General features: G+C 46.2%; 1 protein-coding gene across 5 annotated transcripts in view; it reads left to right on the forward strand.

Moving 5' to 3' along the window:
• The window catches only part of PDZD2 (PDZ domain containing 2), a 474,581-nt gene that overhangs the window by 204,584 nt on the left and 251,023 nt on the right, over positions 1 to 18,974 (forward strand). The window contains exon 1 of one of the 5 annotated variants that reach the window (XM_058430037.1): positions 15,450 to 15,658. The exons of the other annotated variants lie outside the window; for them this stretch is intronic. The gene's annotated coding sequence lies outside the window, so the exon portion shown is untranslated. Of the gene's footprint in view, positions 1 to 15,449; positions 15,659 to 18,974 lie in introns of those variants that run through there. 5 annotated transcript variants of the gene reach the window in all.

Raw genomic sequence — 18,974 nt, forward strand, 5'->3', positions numbered from 1 at the left:
AATCCAGGCTGATAAAGGAGGGCTGAGATCTAAATCCAGGCTGATAAAGGAGGGCTGAGATCTAAATCCAGGCCTCCTGGCTCCACGGCCTCTGTTCTTCTCACCCGGCCGCTCATTCTGACACAGCCCATCCCCAGTCAACCGCACAGCCTTCCAAAGGCACTGGGTTAAGTCTGAAAGCAGTTTCCTCGCCCGAATCTGGCTGATTCCTAATAGAGCAACTGCTATCTGCTAGGCGGGGAAGGCCCCTGGACCAGAAGTCAAGAAACCTGGGTTCCTGGACGTTCCCACATCCTTTTCACAGTTTTATCACTTGTGGAGTGGGTAAAATAATATCTATCATTCCTTCCTTGTGGGATGAAGTGATAGCCAGATAAAAGTGATGATAATACTAACAATATGACAGGAGTTTAAGAAGGTATAGAAGTCTTTTGTGACTATGTACTGATACTTTTATGACTAATTACTGATACTTTCATTACTAGTTACTATAAACCAATAATAATGAAAGTTTTTGTTTTTTTACCACCCCCCCTTTTTTTTTCTTTTTTCTTTTTGAGACGGAGTTTTGCTTTTGTTGCCCAGGCTGGAGTGCAATGGTGCGATCTCGGCTCACTGCCACCTCTGCCTCCTGGGTTCAAGTGATTCTCCTGTCTCAGCCTCCCGAGTAGCTGCAATTACAGGCACGCACCACCACACCCAGCTAATTTTGTATTTTTAGTAGAAACAGGGTTTCACCATGTTGGTCAGGCTGGTCTCGAACTCCTGACCTCAGGTGATCCACCCGCCTTGGCCTCCCAAAATGCTGAGATTACAGGCGTGAGCCACCATGCCCAGCCTGTCACCCTTGTTTTTAATGATATTCTTCATGACTGTGGTAATTCAAAGTGTTTTCCCACCCTGGGCATATTAACAACTTTTTCTTTCTTTTTTTTTTTTTTTTTTTTTTTTAGATGGAGTCTTGCTGTGTCACCCAGGCTGCAGTGCAGTGGCACAATTTCGGCTCACTGCAACCTCCACCTCCTGAGTTCAAGCAGCTCTCCTGCCTCAGCCTCCCAAGTAGCTGGGATTACAGGTTCCCACCACAATGCCCGGCTAATTTTTGTATTTTTTAGTAGAGATGGGGTTTCACCATGTTGGCCAGGCTGGTCTCAGATTCCTGACCTCAAGTGTCTGCCTGCCTTAGCCTCCCAAAGTGCTGGGATTACAGGCATGAGCCACCACGTCCAGCCATTAACAACTTTTTCTTCATCTCATCATGTCCTTCATTCCACGTTAACCAGCCTGCCCAAGTTTCCACCAGATCTTGCTTGCTACCCTGGTTCCGAGTCTCCCCTACATTGCTCCATGTGTAAACTGGAAAGCAGTCATAACAGGGTCACAGCTCTGCTTCATACCCTTTCCCTGCAGACATGCATTTATAAATGGGCTAAACTCCACCCTCCTCGGGGTTAAAGTGAGGTGGGCCTTTTGTACAGCGCCACATGTAAACAACATGGCTTTTGAGATGGCCCCTAAAGCCTGGAGAGGAAGCCACGTTTTTCATTTGTGAGAAAATTATTCAAGGTTCTGTCTGGTCCTTTGCTTTTCCCAACTAGGAGCTTTTTCAGCTGATGGAGAACAGTGGTGGGCCAGATAAGATCAGAACTGAGGCTGGAGTCCTAAAGTTGCTTTTCTGGAGGATTTCCTAGAGTTGGAGAACATGGAATAATTAGGAAGGGGCATCTGATCCTTGAGGTCAATTTGGAAGAATTGAGGGAGCTACCTACCCTCAATTCAGTGTTTCCTGAATGTGGTTCATTGACTTGTAAAGAGGAGACATTATGATATATCATTATAAGAGAGCAAGTCAAGGTGACGCGCTCAATTGAATGGGTAATTGCTTGGGAAGGGAAGAAGGGTCAAAGTGGTTGAACTTAATGATGCAAAAAGAATGATCATGAGAAGAGAATTATAAACGGAGTGACAGATGTTAGGCAAAGGTGAGGGACTTCAAGTCAGCTATAAAGAAAATGATTAGAAACCTATTCTTGGAAGCAGATGTCCGTCAGAGTGAGAAACAGAGACCATAAAGGAATATCTTCAAGCTTCTCAATTTTTAACAATGTGCATATGTTTTGTTTTCCGTATATTTACCTATTACTGAGTATAGAAATGATTTTTGTCAAGACCAAGTGGTAAGGACTTGGTTATTATAAAATAAGATTGTCAGATTTAGCAAATGAAAAATTCCATGTGATTTTTGGGATCTACCTAGAGTAAAATAATTACTCATTTTTCATCTGTGATTCAAATTTAACTGGGTCTCCTGTATTTTATCTGGCAATGTTAGTATAAACCTGTGTAAGGAAAGGCACCAAGCCCCTGCTAGATGAAGGTTTGCAGGGGAAAGGAACAGCCTCTGGGATACTATTCAGCTTCAACTCTCCTTTATAGAAGGCCCTTCATGGTAACACAGCACTCACTATTATAAAACCATCTGGCAGGGACGGGTGTGGGCCCAGGCTAGAGGTGAGCAATGGCTGTAATTGATTTTCTGCTTCTGAGTTTACATTGCCCAGTGCCCAATTCTCAGGGATAGGTCAAAGCAGAAGACCTCTGTGAGCAGGAACAAGTTTCTTTAGTGCAAGGAACAGGGCAAGAGGAATGTATTAGTCCGTTTTCACACTGCTATAAAGAAATACCCGAGACTGGGTAACTTATAAAGGAAAGAGGTTTAATTGACTCACAGTTCTGCATGGCTGGTGGGGGGAGTGCAGGAAATGTACGATCATGGCGGAAGGCAAAGGAGAAGCAAGTACCTTCTTCACAAGGCGCCAGGAAAAAGAGCGAAGGGGGAAGAGCCTCTTGTGTTTTACACCATCAGATTTCAGGAGAACTCACTCACTATCATGACAACAGCATGGGGGGAACCACCCCCACAATCCAATCACCTCCCACAAGTTTCCCTCCTCTGACACATGGGGAGTACATTTTGAGATGAGATTTGGGTGGGGACACAGCCAAACCATGTCAGGGAAGATGGAGCAGGTACAGGCAAGGGTGCTTTTGTCTTATGCCTTTGAAGAGAAACCATGGAAAAATCGTCATCCTATGCAATTGACAGGAATATGTATTAATGGGATTAAGGTTGGGTAAGATTCTGTATCCAGTTAGTAGGAGTTTGTGAATGCTTCTGGCAGATGCGGGGACTGTTTTATTTTATTTTACTTTATTTTATTTTTATTTTGAGACATAGGCTCACTCTATTACCCAGGCTGGGGTGCAGTGGCGTGATCTCAGCTCACTGCAACCTCTTCCTCCCTGTTTCAAGCGATTCTCCTGCCTCAGCCTCCTCAGTAGCTGGGATTACAGGCATGTGCCACCATGCCCAGCTAATTTCTGTATTTTTAGTAGACATAGGGTTTCACCATGTTGGCCAGACTGGTCTCAAACTCCCAACCTCAGATGATTCGCTCGCCTTGGCCTACCTAAGTGCTGGGATTACAGGTGTGAGCCACTGTACCCGGCCTGTTTTATTTTATTTTCAAATAAAACAATAAAATATTGTGTTTTCTAAAATAAAATAAATAATGAAGTAGACTTAGGATATCAGATGGGAGGGAGTAGCCACTCTACACAAGTGAGATCACCACTGGAAAACTTTCGAGATGTTTGGGAAGGGGGCTCTTTAAGCCAAGCCCAGGTCTTGACTGTCTGGAATAGTGGAATAAGCTGGGCGACAGTGGGAGGGAAGGGCCATGTAAGATATTTAGGGGGCTGTGAAAACTAGAATGAAAGTCTGTGCTTTGTATGAAGGGAGGTGAGCGGCACTGTATACCTTGGAGCAACTCGGGGTAAAAGGAGTACAGTAATTGGTGAAAAGAAATTGCTGAAGGCAGCAATGGCAGAGAGGATGTGGAAGGGGTGAGGATGGGGGCCTAGTGGTGAGGAATCTAGCAAAAGGAAATGATTTTTGTACATAAGGAATTCTGTTGTTCAACATGTACCAGCCAACCCTTTACTGAGAACTTTATCACCTGCGGCCTCTGAGGATCCAGAGATGAGTGAATTCCAATATCTGCCCTCAAGGGATTGACAATCTAGCAGAAGGAGAGAGCCCGTAAACAGAGCATCTCTGGAGTTTATTTGACAAAAGGGAAGTGACAAAGTGAGTCACTTTGGCTAGGCACCATCTTTTCCTGCCTGGATTCATGTGACAGCTTCCTCACCCCTCTTTCCACCTCTGCCCAGCTGGCCTTCTGGGATGCGCTCCTCCTGGAATTCAGTGTCATCTCTTTCTCTCTCTCTCTCTTTTTCTCTCTCTTCTGTTTTGAGATGAAGTTTCACTCTTGTTGCCCAGGCTGGAGTGTAATCCCAGGCAATGGTGCGATCTCGGCTCCCTGTTATCTCTGCCTCCCGGGTTCAAGCAATTCTCCTGTCTCAGCCTCCTGAGTACCTGGGATTACAGGCATCTGCCACCATGCCCCGGCTAATTTTTGTATTTTTAATAGAGACAGGATTTCACTATGTTGGCTAGGCTGGTCTCGTACTCCTGACCTCAAGCTATCTGCCCGCCTTGGCCTCCCAAAGTGCTCGGATCACAGGCGTGAGCCACTGCGCCCAGCCCAAAATATTTTAAAGTAATTTTCAAAAAATATAAAGAGTCAGTAGGGACATTCCAGGCAAGGTGATGGCCATCAGAAAAGTTCATGAGTGAATTCACAGATCGTCTTTTCTTGGTGTGAGTTAAGTCCATGTAAATGGATGTCTGGGAACTTAAGTGTCAAAGACTTTTTTCTCATTAAGGGCTGTGTGAGTGAACTGATGTCTTTCTTCATCTGTACAATGGGAATAATAGTGTCTTCCACATGGGCTTTTGGGGGACGATTAAAAGCAAATTTAAAAGCATGATGCTGGCTGGGCACGGTGGCTCACGCCTGTAATCCCAGCACTTTGGGAGGCCAAGGCGGGTGGATCACAAGGTCAGGAGATCAAGACCATCCTGGCTAACACTGTGAAAACCCGTCTCTACTAAAAGTACAAAAAAATTAGCTAGGTGTGGTGGCAGATGCCTGTAGTCCCAGCTACTCGGGAGGCCGAGGCGGGAGAATGGCGTGAACCTGGGAGGCGGAGCTTGCAGTGAGCCAAGATCGCACCACTGCACTCCAGCCTGGGTGACAGAGCAAGACTCTGTCTCAAAAAAAAAAAAAAAGCAGGATGACTGGGACATAGTTAATGTCCAATCAACATTAACTGTGATTCTTTTACTGTTGTTGTTGTTAATATTAGAGTACAAATAGTTGTTTTCCCATTGCCTAGTTCTGTACCCGATTTATAGTAGGCATTCAATAAGCAGTTGCAGGAATGAATGCATTTGAGTCTCTTGATTTATACTCATTTGTTCAACAAATATTTATTGGGCACCTGTATATGCTAGGCACAGTGCTAGGCCCTGGGAATAAAACAGTGTCAGTCCACGTCACCTTTCCCTATGAGAGCTTAATGTCTACAAGGGTAAGCAGACAGATGGATGGGCAGTGGGGATGCCACTTGGGCACAAAGGAGGGCCTTGAATATGTTCTAGGGAAGGGGTCACCTTCTCCCTGGAGAAAGTGCTATCTAAGCTGAGTCCTGAGAGGTGAGGAGGAATTGGCAGGTGATAGTGGTTAGAGTGGGAAGGACAACTTCAGCTTCAGTATGTTCAGAGGCCCAAGGTAAGAAAGAACCTGTCTTGTTATGCACAGTGTGGGCAGGTGGTTTAGTTCAGGACATCTCCCAGAGATGCTTCAAGATGACTGGAGACTACAGTTCAGTTGTACATTTTCTCATATACAACTGCACACAAATTATCCATGTTTTCGAGACTGTGAAAGGTAGAAATGGAAGAAGATATTGTTACCACGTCAGAAGAATGGGAGATGAGAAGAATTTTCTCTTTCTCTCTCTCTGTCAGATGCCAGTGAGCAATCAGACTATCAAACATCTCCAGACATTGCCAAATGTCCCTGCGGGGGGTAGGGGAAGGGTGTGTAAAATACCTGATTGAGAATCACTGGCTTACAATATCAGGCATCATCCTAGACACTCAGCCTCTCCTCCTCAACAAGCCCTTAAGGCAGATGGTTTAAATATAAGGACAGGAAATGTCAAATGACTTACCCAGAATCTCACGGATAATCATTATGGGATTTGGACTTTAAACCTAGGTCTTTCTTATTCCACTACCTCATCTCCACACTGCCATATAACACACAGTTCCAACACCAAAGGAACTTCAGAGCTATTTGGAGAGGTGTGATGTGAACCAAGTAAGTTTCAGTGTGTTCCCTGGAGAATGAGTGATGTGAGCACTCGGAAGAGAGAGGTAACAGTGGGAGGGAGGTCAGGGAACATGCCCTGCAGAGATTAGAATGTTCTTTGCATATTTGTGGGCAAACAGTGAGTTTGTGCAGAGAAGTGGCAGAAAGTAAGATCCAGACACACAGCACTGGGTAGCAGTTAAGAGTAAGCACTGGTTCCAGATAGACTGTCAGTTCCAGCTCCTCTACTTATTAGTTGTGTGACCACGAGCTACTTAGGTAATCTTGTCCAGTTTCATTGCCTGTAAAATGGGTTGCTCTAATAATAGTACATATTCTAAGATTGTAATAAGGATTTAATGACCTAATATGTAAAAGGCTTAGAACAGGTCTTGGCATCCTGTATGTGTTCAACAGATGCTAGCTACTTAGTACTTGGTTCTGTTGGACTTCAAATAGAGTTTAGAATCTATATTGTAAATAATGGCAGCTTTTGAATCAAGGCCTGCAAAGATGCTCCATAGGTACCACAACCCCCCTTCCTGTGTGCACTGGAAGATCACAAATTAGTATATCTTTGGATCAGAAACTAGTCTCTGGTTCCATGAACTGTTCTGTTCCTGGAGAACTATGTCAAATGGTTCAGCCCCTCTGTGGTGGCTTTGGGTTTGAAGCAGTTTGTTTGTTTGGTTGGTTGACTTTTTCCTTTGAGACAGAGTCTCACTCTGTTGCCCAGGCTGGAGTTCAGTGGCGCAATCTCGCCTCACTGCAACCTCTGCCTCCCAGGTTCAAGTGATTCTCCTGCCTCAGCCTCCCAAGTAGCTGGGATTACAGGCGTGCACCACTGCACCCAGCTAACTTTTTTTATTTTTAGTAGAGACAAGGTTTCACCATGTTGGCCAGGCTGGTCTTGAACTCCTGACTTCAGGTGATCCGCCCACCTCAGCCTCCCAAAGTGCTGCGATTAGAGGCGTGAGCCATCACACCTGGCCGGGTTTGAAGCATTGAGGACATCTTCCCAACAGAGCTGCAAAGAGGGAAAGAGACATGGACATCTGTTCAGACGTCATTCACTCATCCATCCATTCAATCAACATTTACTGAATACCTTTTTAATTCTGGGCATCATGTTTCCATTAACTACATCTGGAACACCAATAAGTCACCACCCCGTCTGTGTGTCAGCTGAAAGTTGATTGGATAGAATTGTCATTGTTTAGTTTCAGGACAATTCAAAGTTATATTTGTGGATTGTGTCAGAATCCTGAGGTTTCTTCTCGTGCTTTGCTTGGTGCCATTGCTGGGCCTTGTGTTTGTGGAGAGCTGGTGGCCCTGGATGTGGTCAGGGATCTTCTCCTGGGAATTTCCGCTTTCTTCCTCTCTTCAGCTTTTTACAGCTGCATAAGGTTTAGATCTGTTAGCAAACACTTGTATAATCATGCTCCTCTCTGTTTACAGATTCAGGATAAATTGTCCTAATGGGAAAATATCTGTCCTTTAAAGTAATTTGGATCAAGGCTTTTTATTTTTTGTTTGTGTCTGGTTCACTTGCCTTTCTAAAAATAATTTTGCTGTCTGTTTCACTCATGAGTCATCTATTGTTGATATACAACAGCACTCAATAAACCTCGTTAAAAATCTTGTCTTGATCTAAAAGTAGTTGACATTGGGGAAATATGTGACCCATCCATATGCTGTCTCATAGATACTGAATTGAAGGAAACATTGGATTGTAAGGCTCTTTGGGGACATCTGATAAGAAGCCCACAGAAATGACCAGCCAGAGGTCTGTGCTGAGCTGTGACATGAGTCTCTGTTCTGTAGGGTGGGGTTTGTTAAAGTTGTCAGGAATAAGGCCTACTTTAAAAGATACCAAATGAAATTTAGAAGACGACAAGAGGGTAAAACTGATTACTATGCTAAGAAACGCTTGGTGATAGAGGATAAAAATAAGTGCAACACACCCAAATACAGGATGAGAGTTCGCGTAACAGAGATATCATTTGTCAGATTGCTTATGCCCATGTAGAAGGGGATATGATAGTCTGCACAGCTTATGCACACACTGCCAAAATTTGGTGTGAAGGTTGGCTGACAAATTCTGCTGCAGCATATTGTACTGGCCTGCTGCTGGCTCGCAGGCTTTTCAGTAGGTTTGGCGTGGGCAAGATCTAGGAAGGCCAAGTGGAGGTGACTGGAGATGAATACAATGTGGAAAGCATTGATGGCCAGCCAGGTGCCTTTACCTGCTATTTGGATGCAGGCCTTGCCAGAACTACCACTGACAATACAGTTTTGGAGGCCCTGAAGGAAGCTGTGAATGGAGGCTTGCTGTCCCTTGCAGTACCAGACGATTCCCTGGTTACGATTCTGAAAGCAAGGAACTTAATGCAGAAGTTAATGCATTGGAAGCACATCATGTGTCAGAATGTTGCAGATTACATGTGCTACCTAATGGAAAATGAAGATGCTTACCAGAAACCGTTCTCTCAACACATAAAGAACAGCATAACTCCAGACATGATGGGGACATATAAGAAGGCTCATGCTGCTATGCAAGAGAATCCGATCTATGAGAAGAAGCCCAAGAAAGAAGTTGAAAAGCAGAGGTGGAACTATCCCAAAATGTCCCTTGCCCAGAAGAAAGATCAGGTAGCTCAAAAGTAGGCAAGCTTCCTCAGAGCTCAGGAGCCGGCTGCTAACACCTAAACCAAACAATTTTCTATGAAGATTTTTCAGATAAAGACAATCAACTTATTGACTAAGCAGCTGAAGAAAAAGAAAAAGGAAATGACCGACCAGAGCCTTGACCACCATGCTGGAAAACCTCATTTCAGTTCATGTGTCTTAAGGCATCACAGTCAAGAAGCATTTGTATTCATTCATTCCACAGTCACACCTACTGTATGCAAAGTTACATTATAGCTGAATAACTAAATGTATAAAGGTGAACCTTGATTTGAATTCTTCAGCTTTGTGGGAGACAGCAATGCACCCTCCCTATCAGAAAGTGAACTTGGGGCCAGGTGCCGTGGCTCACTTCTGTAATCCCAGCACTTTAGGAGGCTGAGGCGGGCAGATCACCTGAGGTCAGGAGTTTGAGACCAGCCTGGCCAATATGGTGAAACCCTGTCTCTACTAAAAATACAAAAACCAGCCAGGTGTGGTGGCGGGCACCTGTAATCCCAGCTACTTGGGAGGCTGAGGCAGAATTGCTTGAACCAGGGAGGCGGAGGTTGCAGTGAGCCAAGATTGTGCCATTGCACTCCAGCCTGGGCGACAGAGCGAGACTCTGTCAAAAAAAAGAAAAGAAAAGAAAATGGGCTGGGCACGGTGGCTCACACCTGTAATCCCAGCACTTTGGGAAGCCTAGGCGGGCGGATCACGAGATTAGGAGATCGAGACCATCCTGGCTAACACGGTGAAACCCCATCTCTACTAAAAATACAAAAAATTAGCTGGGCGTGGTGGCAGGTGCCTGTAGTCCCAGCTACTCAGGAGGCTGAGGCAGGAGAATGGCGTGAACCCGGGAGGTGGAGCTTGCAGTGAGCTGAGATCTCGCCACTGCACTCCAGCCTGGGCGACAGAGCGAGACTCATCTCAGAAAATGAACTTGGTCCTTCCCTTCCTCTGTTTTGCTGGGAGAAGATGATTATTTCCCCAGGCAATGTAAACCTGTGTAAAGCTTGCTTTTCAATCAGTTTGGCCAATAAGCATGAATGCGTCTTTTTGCAATGTTCCTCCCTCTGAATAGCTGAAAATACCTAATGATAAGAGGCAGTGGTGTAATGATTAAGCACACCCTTTTGAGTCACACCAAATGGGTTTGAATTAGGACTCCAACATTTATTAGCCGTGTTACTTAACCTCTTTGTGACTCAGTTTCCTTGTGTTAGAATAAGACTAATAATTATACCCACTTCACAGTGCTACTGCAAAAAAAAAATGAGATAATCTACATAAAATACTTAGCACAGTGCCCAATATAATTATAGTAAGAGCTTAATAAGTCATAGCTATTATTTCATTATTATCATCATCAACTAATTATTTAAACCCATTAAAAAGCAATACATCCTGTACACAGAACAGGCACGAAGCTATGAAATACACTTACCAGGCTGGGCGTGGTGGCTCACACCTGTAATCCTAGCACTTTGGGAGGCCGAGGTGGGTGGATCACTCGAGGTCAGGAGTTTGAGATCTGCCTGACCAACATGGTGAAACTCTGTCTGTACTAAAAATACAAAAATTAGCCAAGTGTGGTGGCGTGTGCCTGTAATCCCAGCTACTATGGAGGCTGAGGCAGGAGAATTGCTTGAACCCGGGAGGCAGAGTTTGCATTGAGCCGAGATTGCACCATTGCACTCCAACTTGGGTGACAGAGTGAGACTCCATCTCTCTCTCTCTCTCTCTCTGTGTGTGTGTGTGTGTGTATATATATATATATATATACACACTGTGGACATTGACTAGATGATAAGTATATATACATACATATACTTATCATCTAGTCAATGTCCACAGTTGGGCATATTTTTAGCGATGCCCATCCCAGTAAAGAAAACAAAGGTCCGATATTTTGAGAGAACATTACATTCTCATGGCACCTTGTTTGTGAGTTAGGGAACACAAAGGTTCAGGATCTTTACTCTCACATATGATGGAATAACAGTGGAACGCTGTAGTTCTAGAAGGGAATAGAAAGAGTTTTCTAGCCTCACTTCTGCTTAAACATGCAAAACTATCACTTAGGATGGAGTCTGATAGATGGAGATTGCACAGTGTTATCAGACACCATTAGGATTAAGCAAGTCATCTTTACATTGTACCCAAATTCTTTTTTTTTTTTTTTTGAGACGGAGTCTTGCTCTGTCACCCAAGCTAGAGTACAGTGGCGCCATCTCGTCTCACTGCAACCTCTGCCTCCGGGATTCAAGCGATTCTTGTGCCTCAGCCTCCCGAGTAGCTGGGACTACAGGCGCATGTCACCATGCCTGGCTAATTTTTTGTATTTTTAGTAGAGACGGAGTTTCACCGTGTTAGCCAGGATGGTCTCGATCTCCTGACCTCGTGATCTGCCCGCCTCGGCCTTCCAAAGTGCTGGGATTACAGGCGTGAGCCACTGTGCCCGGCCTGCCAAATTCTAAAGTTGTATTTTGAGTCTCTTACCTCTTATGTCCTCTGTAGAGATGAACAGCTGGTCGGTATCCTCTTTATAATAACCCTTCAAGTAGGAAAAGGCTGTTAAGTTTGCCTTTAGGCACTTTTTTTTCACTCTAGACTAAACAACTCCAAATCCTTTAACTTCCCCTCCTAAGTTCTATTTTCTGTCTATTTAATCATTTAGGTTCCCCTTTGGAACCTTTCCAGTGTCTCCACATCTTCCTTACAATAAGAGGCATCAGATTGGACATACCCCCCCCTCCCCCCACCCACCAGTAAGAGTCTGTCTGCTGTCAAATTCTTTATTATGGGGTAGGGAGAAGGGGGGCACTTCCCTTTCCCGTCAAACTCCCACCAGCGTGAATTCACCCCAGCACTGCATTGCCTATTTCTTATCAGTGCAACATGCAGATTCCTATTAAATGCATGATCTGCTGTGATCCTCACCTCTTTGTCAGTTTTTCTTGAATCTAGACATTAAGCCCCATTTGTGCCTGTCATTTTGATCATCACCCCTGAGGATACCACTTTGAAATCAGCCATCATGCTGAACTCTAAACTGTTTTTAATGAACCATTTCCTTAATGTGTGGAAGCTACTTTGGATTCTCTTAACGTATCAGCAGTTCCCACTCAAATTAATGTTATTTGTAGACTGTGGGTGTGCATATAGCAATTTCAAGTATTATTTAAACCAGACCCAAGACAAAATCGTAGACCACATGCTAAGCACTCCTTTGTTTACTGGGCCATTGATCTCTTTTCCAGTTAGCAGTGAAACCTCCGTTAGGGAAAAGACACACCAGATCATATCTTTCTGGCCTGCTGATGAGAATGGCATATGCATGCAAAAGCTTTCCTGAAATTAAGGTATTATGCAGATGTGGTCACATTTTTTTTTTCCCTGAGATAGAGTCTTGCTCTCTCGCCCAGGCTGAAGTGCAGTGGTGGGATCTCGGCTCACTGCAACCTCCACCTCCCGGGTTGAAGTGATTCTCGTGCCTCAGCCTCCAGAGTAGCTGGGATTATAGGTACCCACCACCATGCCTGGCTAATTTTTATGTTTTTAGTAGAGACGGGGTTTCACCATGTTGGGCAGGCTGGTCTTGAGCTCCTGACCTCGTGATCCGCCCGCCTCGGCCTCCCAAAGTGCTGGGATCACAGGCGTGAGCCACCGCGTCTGGCGTGTGGTTCCATTTTCAATTCCCAGCACTTACACGCCCTAGACTGAGCTGAGGCAACAAAGATGGGGACGGGGGCAGAATATTTCTTTGCATTATACTTAAAACCATACATTTATTTTTATTATTTATGTATGTATGTATTTATTTATTTATTTTTGAGACTAAGCATTGCTCTGTCGCCCAGGCTGGAGTGCAGTGGTGCAATCTCAGCTCAATGCAACCTCCACCTCCTGGGTTCAAGCGATTGTCTTTCCTCAGCCTCCCAAATAGAGTAGCTGGGACCACAGGCGCGTGCCACCACGCCTGGCTGATTTTTGTATTTTTAATGGAGATGGAGTTTCACCATGTTGGCCAGGCTACTCTCGAACTCCTGACCTCAAGTGATCCACCCACCTCGGCCTCCCAAAGTGTTGGGATTACAGGCATGAGCCACCGCGTGCGTGGACTTTATTATGTATTTATTTTATTTTTTTGAGTTGGAGTCTCACTGTGTAGCCCAGGCTGGAGTGCAGTGATGGGATCTTGGCTCAATGCAACCTCCGCCTTCCGGGTTTAAGCAATTCTCCTGCCTCAGCCTCCTGAGTAGCTGGGATTACAGGCACCCACCACCACACTCAGCTAATTTTTGTATTTTTAGCAGAGATGGGGTTTCACCCTGTTGGTCAGGCTGGTCTCTAACTCCTGACCAAAAGTGATCCACCCACCTTGACCTCCCAAAGTGTTGGGATTACAGGCATGAGCCACTGCGCTTGGCCCATACATTTACTTTAAACAGCACTGATGTACACATGATTAATTATGTACCTGGATTGAAGGAGTGGAGAAAGAAGCTAAAACATTGGGAAACTGTTGTGGAAAAAACACTCAGAAAGGAGGCAAAGGAGCACTTCTCAAATTATTAGTAGAAAATTATTCAATTTGAATTTAATTCCCATAAAACATATAGGATGCTAATGAAAGACTACCACTTCTTGGCAGAAGAGTGGGAAAAGGGAAGGGGGAGGAGCCAACATTCACTGAGACCCTTATAATATGTGTAAGCCAGACACTTTGTGTTAGAGAGTTCTAATACCCTTGGCTTTTTCTGAAATATCAGCCTAATTTGCTTTGACCCAGGAGTTGCAGTGTTTGGAGGACTGGCCTACAAAGCTTGTTCTCACTGGGCACATGTAGTGTTCTCCTAAACTCCATGAGGTATTGTTGGTTGCAGTACCCAAACCTTCTTGAAATAAATCTTATCCTGGGGTTCTGTTTCCTTTTGATTCTTCCAAAGGAGGAATACCATGACCTGACACTCCTTGCCTGTTTCTGGGTTGGCTGTTGTGCCGACCTGAATGAAGCAACTAGGGGTAATTCCAGGACTGGTAATGATGATGATAATTATTTACTATGTGCTCTGGGGCTGCTTCTGAGAGTGGGCAGATTTCCAGCCCAGGCTTGACATGGGTTGGCCCCTCCTGGGCTTTAATTACCCATTCCGGTGGCAGTAATGGTACTGGAATTGAAGCTTTCTTTTGCCTCCTCCATTATAATTAATTGCTTCGAATTCCACCAGATCTGTCCATTGCAAAGCTCATTTAATTTTAGGGGCTGCTGGATGCCCACAACCAGAGCTTAGAGCCAGAGGGGTGGAGTGGGACTGGGGTGTGACTCTAATATGAACCCCAAGGAGTGGAGTGTGTGCCTGCCTGTGCAAGTCCCGGGAGGGAGGCCCAGGGCTTGAGTGAGTTTGTTTGCACTGAGATTAGTGCCATCAACCTCAGGAGCTCCCCATACCTCTAGCTCAGGTCCCTGGGAGCTCCACCCTGGATGCCTTTTGAAGCCAGGTGAAATGTGTTTTGAGCAGACGTTCCATAAAGGCTTGAGGTTTGGCACCAGCGACGCTTTTACTTTTCAACAAGTGTCAGGAGTGGAAAAATGGAAGAGAATACAGCTGAAGTTTTGAAAAGCAATAAAATGTGGGGTGACTCCCCCTCCCGCTGCCAGCCCCCCTCCCCTGCTTTAAGAAAAGCAAACACTCTTTTCCTGTCTTATTGGTGTTCCCATTAATTTAAGACAGGAAGCCTCAGTGGGTGTGATGTAAACAATTCGGCCTCGTGGGTCGGGCTTCCTCATCAGTTTGCAGCTGGAGCTATGGCTGCAGGGCCCAGGCCCACTCAGGCCTCCTGGTGGAGGGCTTGTTGACTGAACCCCACAGAAGGTGGGAGGGGTAGGGGAGCGGGAGAAGGTATAAAGGAAATGCTTCAGTCGTGCAGTCACCGGTGATTGTAATTCAGCGGTGTTAACCTTGGTTACTCCAGCAGAAAGGCTCTGACCGGGGATTTCTGGAAAGTTCCCTGACATCCTGCCCCGTGCGATGGTTGTGATTTTAGCTGGGGGCTCCACCCCCGTAGGAACCCAGGCTGCCGCGTATTATGAAACGGAGTGGTCATGAAGTGAATTGATGTGGGGAGGTGGAGCTTCTTGCAGTGGCTCGGAGGGAGAACTTTTGGTGCAAGCGAGGGTCTAGGGTAGGGCGCTTTTTCCTCTAACCTGCTCCGGGTTTGCCCCAGGAAGCTCCTGAGCCCTCGGTGTAAACAAAGGTGTCTGGATGAGAAGCCCCAAACTCCCTGAAATCCTCCCCAGGGCGGTTTCCTTTTCCCGGCGAGGGGAGTGACCGGGGAGGGGATCCTGGAATGCTGTGGGGTTTTGACAAGTGAGCAGGGGAGTGGCGAGCCGAGTTTAGGATTGCATTACAGGCTTTTCCTAACCTCCTCCACCGCGGCGCGGAGGGAGGAGGGGGGTCCTCCCACAGACCTGGAGCCGGCGGAGAGCAGCCCTCGGGAAGTCCTGCAGGAGCTGCGTTCCAGGAGGGCAGCTGACAGCCGCCTCAGGCCCCCAGGCCGCCTGCAGGTGATTAGGCTAATGAGCTGCCCTGGGGGCGCGGAGCCCGGCCTGGCGAGCGGATTCCCCGGCCCCCAGCTGCTGCCGGCGGAGACTCCCAGGAGCTCCGGAGAGGAACCCTCCGAAGGTGACTTCAGAACTGGAGGTAGGAAATCGGCTTCTCAGGCGAAAGCCTCAGGTTTCCTGATCTGATCCAGGTCGGGTGCAGACTGGGGCTGAATCCACAAATGTGGAGGTTTAGCCACAGCCTCGGAGGCACGGAGCGGCCACCTAAGCGTCTGCCCTTCTCGTCTCCCGGATAACTGGGGTGTGTTGTTTTTAAAGTGGGGGATTTGCGTGTTGAGAGACGGTTTGTGTTCCTCGGGAGGAGTAAGTGACTTGGAGCTGTTTGTCAGTGGCTTGACGGAAGGAGGCGCCCCGGGTGTGTGTGACGGGCAGGGAAGGGGTGCGCAGAGGGGACAGGTAATAGGGGGCGCCGAAGCCACGGTGGTTTCAGAACCTTGGGGGCTGTGCCGTTGAAGCCCCGGTAGGGGCGGGGGGCATGGCAGCAGCCCGGGCAATCTGTCATATTGTCCCCATCCCTCGCTAGCAGCAGAATGGCTGAGGCGGAGCAAAGCTGCCTTCTCTACCCGCGGGAACTGTGGATGATCTCACACGAGGTCGTGATCGCCTTTGGAGACAGATCTTTGCCCCCAAATTACTAAACAGCCTGCTTGGACAACAGCCCCACCACTGATTCCCAAAATGTTTTGATTATAGGATCCACAAATCAAAGATATTTAAAGATGCAGGATGTTTGGAAAGAGAATGGCATTTTCTGTACTGTAGCTCCTCTCTACTAGGTAGTTTATAAACACCAGAAGTGAAATGAAGTCAGTTTTCTCTCATGAGATGGAGGGAAAGAAGGCGGTAACTACAGCTGTCATCTTGGGAATCATGTCTGGGAGAAAAAGACTGTGAATGTAAACAGTAAACAAATGCTTTTCATAGAAATAGGCCAGGCTGAGTTTGTTATCATAAGGGGTATAATAAACTCTAAATAATATAGAAATATCTTTAAAAACACACAAAAATAGTACTTTCAGACTTTGCACTCTTACACTGTTTTGTAACTCTCAATTCAACTTTGCAGGTGAATTGCAAGGGCCTCATCTCACCCCCAGCTGCTAATCTGGCCATTAAATACTAACCTGTAGGCCTTGGTGGCTCCTTTTGCTGAGATGTTAGTGGAGTTGAGAGGATACGGGACCCACCCACAGTTAATCCTTCAGGATCTTCAGTCAAACCCAAGGCCCCTGGGGGCAGCTGCGGGACTCACAGACAGGATGGCCTTTGGGGAAAGAGGCCTGCGTCAGGTCTTAAGGAAGAAAAAGAGTTCTCAAAGCGGGCCACAAACAAACAAGAAAGGGAAAGTGACGGCGGTCGGGAATAAGTGAATTTAAGGCTTATCTGGGCCCTCAGCCTCTCTGAGCCTGCATTGCTGGGTGTAATTGTCAGCCTTTCTCTCATCTAGAGTGAAGAAAAGATGGTCTAAGAGCAGCCGAGTCACCAAACTGCCTTTCTGCCTTCTCAGGTCCCTAAATTTCCCAGCGGCGCACCTGGCATGTGTAGCGCTTCCCTTGAGCCTCTGTTTCTGCTAATCTCTGTCACACTTAGGGATGGTGTCATTGAAGAGAATGATGAGTCCATTGCACCCTGTTTCCTGGGACATCAAGGTCGCTTACCTGCTCTCCCCTTTTGCCTTCTTCACCAAGTCTTTTGTTTCCTAGAGGTTTGGCCAAGTGCTTGTTGCTCTGCCTTCCAGAGAGTGGGTTCTTCCTGATTTTACTGGATTCTCATTCTGGAATCAGACTTACAGCATGCGCTTCCCTCCTTATCAAAACTATATGTATACATATATATAACTTTAAAAAGTCAAATATGTCAACAAGGCTTAAACCAGGGACAGTACTCACTCACCTTAGCCCTTAGCAACTTCCACTTCTTTCTCTTTTCTAGAGGTGTGGTCTTGTTATGTTGCCCTGGCTGATCTCAAATTCTTGGGCTGCCTCAGCAAACCTCCTGCCTCAGCCTCCCAAAGTGCTGGGATCATAGGCATGAGTCACCACACTCAGCCTCAACTTCCACTTCTGTGCCCCAGAGACAACCATTTTCAACTCTTTGCACTTATTTCTAGTTAGCAAGCACACACTGCCAACTGGCTCCCTCCCTCACGAGAACTCTGTCCTCCTCCGCTTGCTGCTCTTGAGGCCAGTTGCACATCCATCATCGTGGGGCCTCCTCTCACCGTTATGAGAATTCATTTTGCTGATTTCTCACGTAGCATCCCATGTGTTTTAGACCCCATGCCTTCCCTTTTCTTTACGTTCTTTTGCTGGTAAAACACACCTTCCAGAAGTTCCTGAGAAAGAGGACATGGGAGGCAAGTTTTCTGAGATCCTCCAAGGTTGACAGGTTGCATGGAGTAGGAACTCCAGGTTGGAAATCCCTTTCTCTCAGAAGTTAGAAAGCATTGCTTTTCTAGATTTCAGAATTGCCATTGAGATGTCTGGTGTCATTCTAAAGGCTGATGCTTTGAATGGATATCCCCCTCCTGAAAGCTCTTAGGATTTCCTCGTTCTCCTCTAATAGTCTCTCTGTTGTCATGAAGTTTCATTATAAGACTTGGTGTGAGTCTTTTCCCATCCATTTAACTAGGCTTCTAGTGGGCTTTCTCAATCTAGAAACTCTGCCCTTCCATTCTGACCAGTTGCCTAGAGTTTTGTTGGTTTTGTGTGTGTATTTTTATTTTTATTTATTTTGGAGATGGTGTCTCGCTGTCACCCAGGCTGGAGTGCAGTGGTGCGATCTCAGCTTACTGCAACCCCTGCCTCCCGGGTTCAAGTGATTCTCCTGCCTCAGCCCCCGAGAAACTGGGACTACAGGCATGCACCACTACACTCAGCTAATTTTTGTATTTTTAGTAGAGACGGGATTTCACTGTGTTGGCCAGGCTGGTCTCGGACTCCTGAACTCAGGTGAATCTGCCTGCCTTGGCCTCCCACAGTGCTAGGATTACAGGTGTGAGCCACCGCACCTGGCCTTTTTTTGTGTGTTTTTAGTAGAGATGGGGTTTCACCATGTTGACCAGGCTGGTCTCTAACTCCTGACTTCAGGTGATCCACCCGTCTTGGCCTCCCAAAGTGCCAGGATTACAGGCATGAGCCACCACGCCCAGGCAGTTTCCTAGAGTTAAAAAAAAAAAAATTCCTTCCTTCCCTTCTGGAACACCCAATTAATTGGAAGGAGACCCTCATGGATTGACTCTCGAATTTCCTTACTGAAACCTCCTTTGCAAAATTTAGAACAGCTATGATAAGTGAAAGAGATGTGATCTGACTCCATCTTGCTTCTAAACTCCAGGTTGTCCTGATTCATTCCTGGGTGAAGGCCAAACTAACTTTGGGAGGAACTTAGTTTAT

The sequence above is a fragment of the Hylobates moloch genome, unplaced genomic scaffold, assembly GCF_009828535.3.
Source record: "Hylobates moloch isolate HMO894 unplaced genomic scaffold, HMol_V3 SCAFFOLD_17, whole genome shotgun sequence".
Lineage (NCBI taxonomy): Eukaryota > Metazoa > Chordata > Mammalia > Primates > Hylobatidae > Hylobates > Hylobates moloch.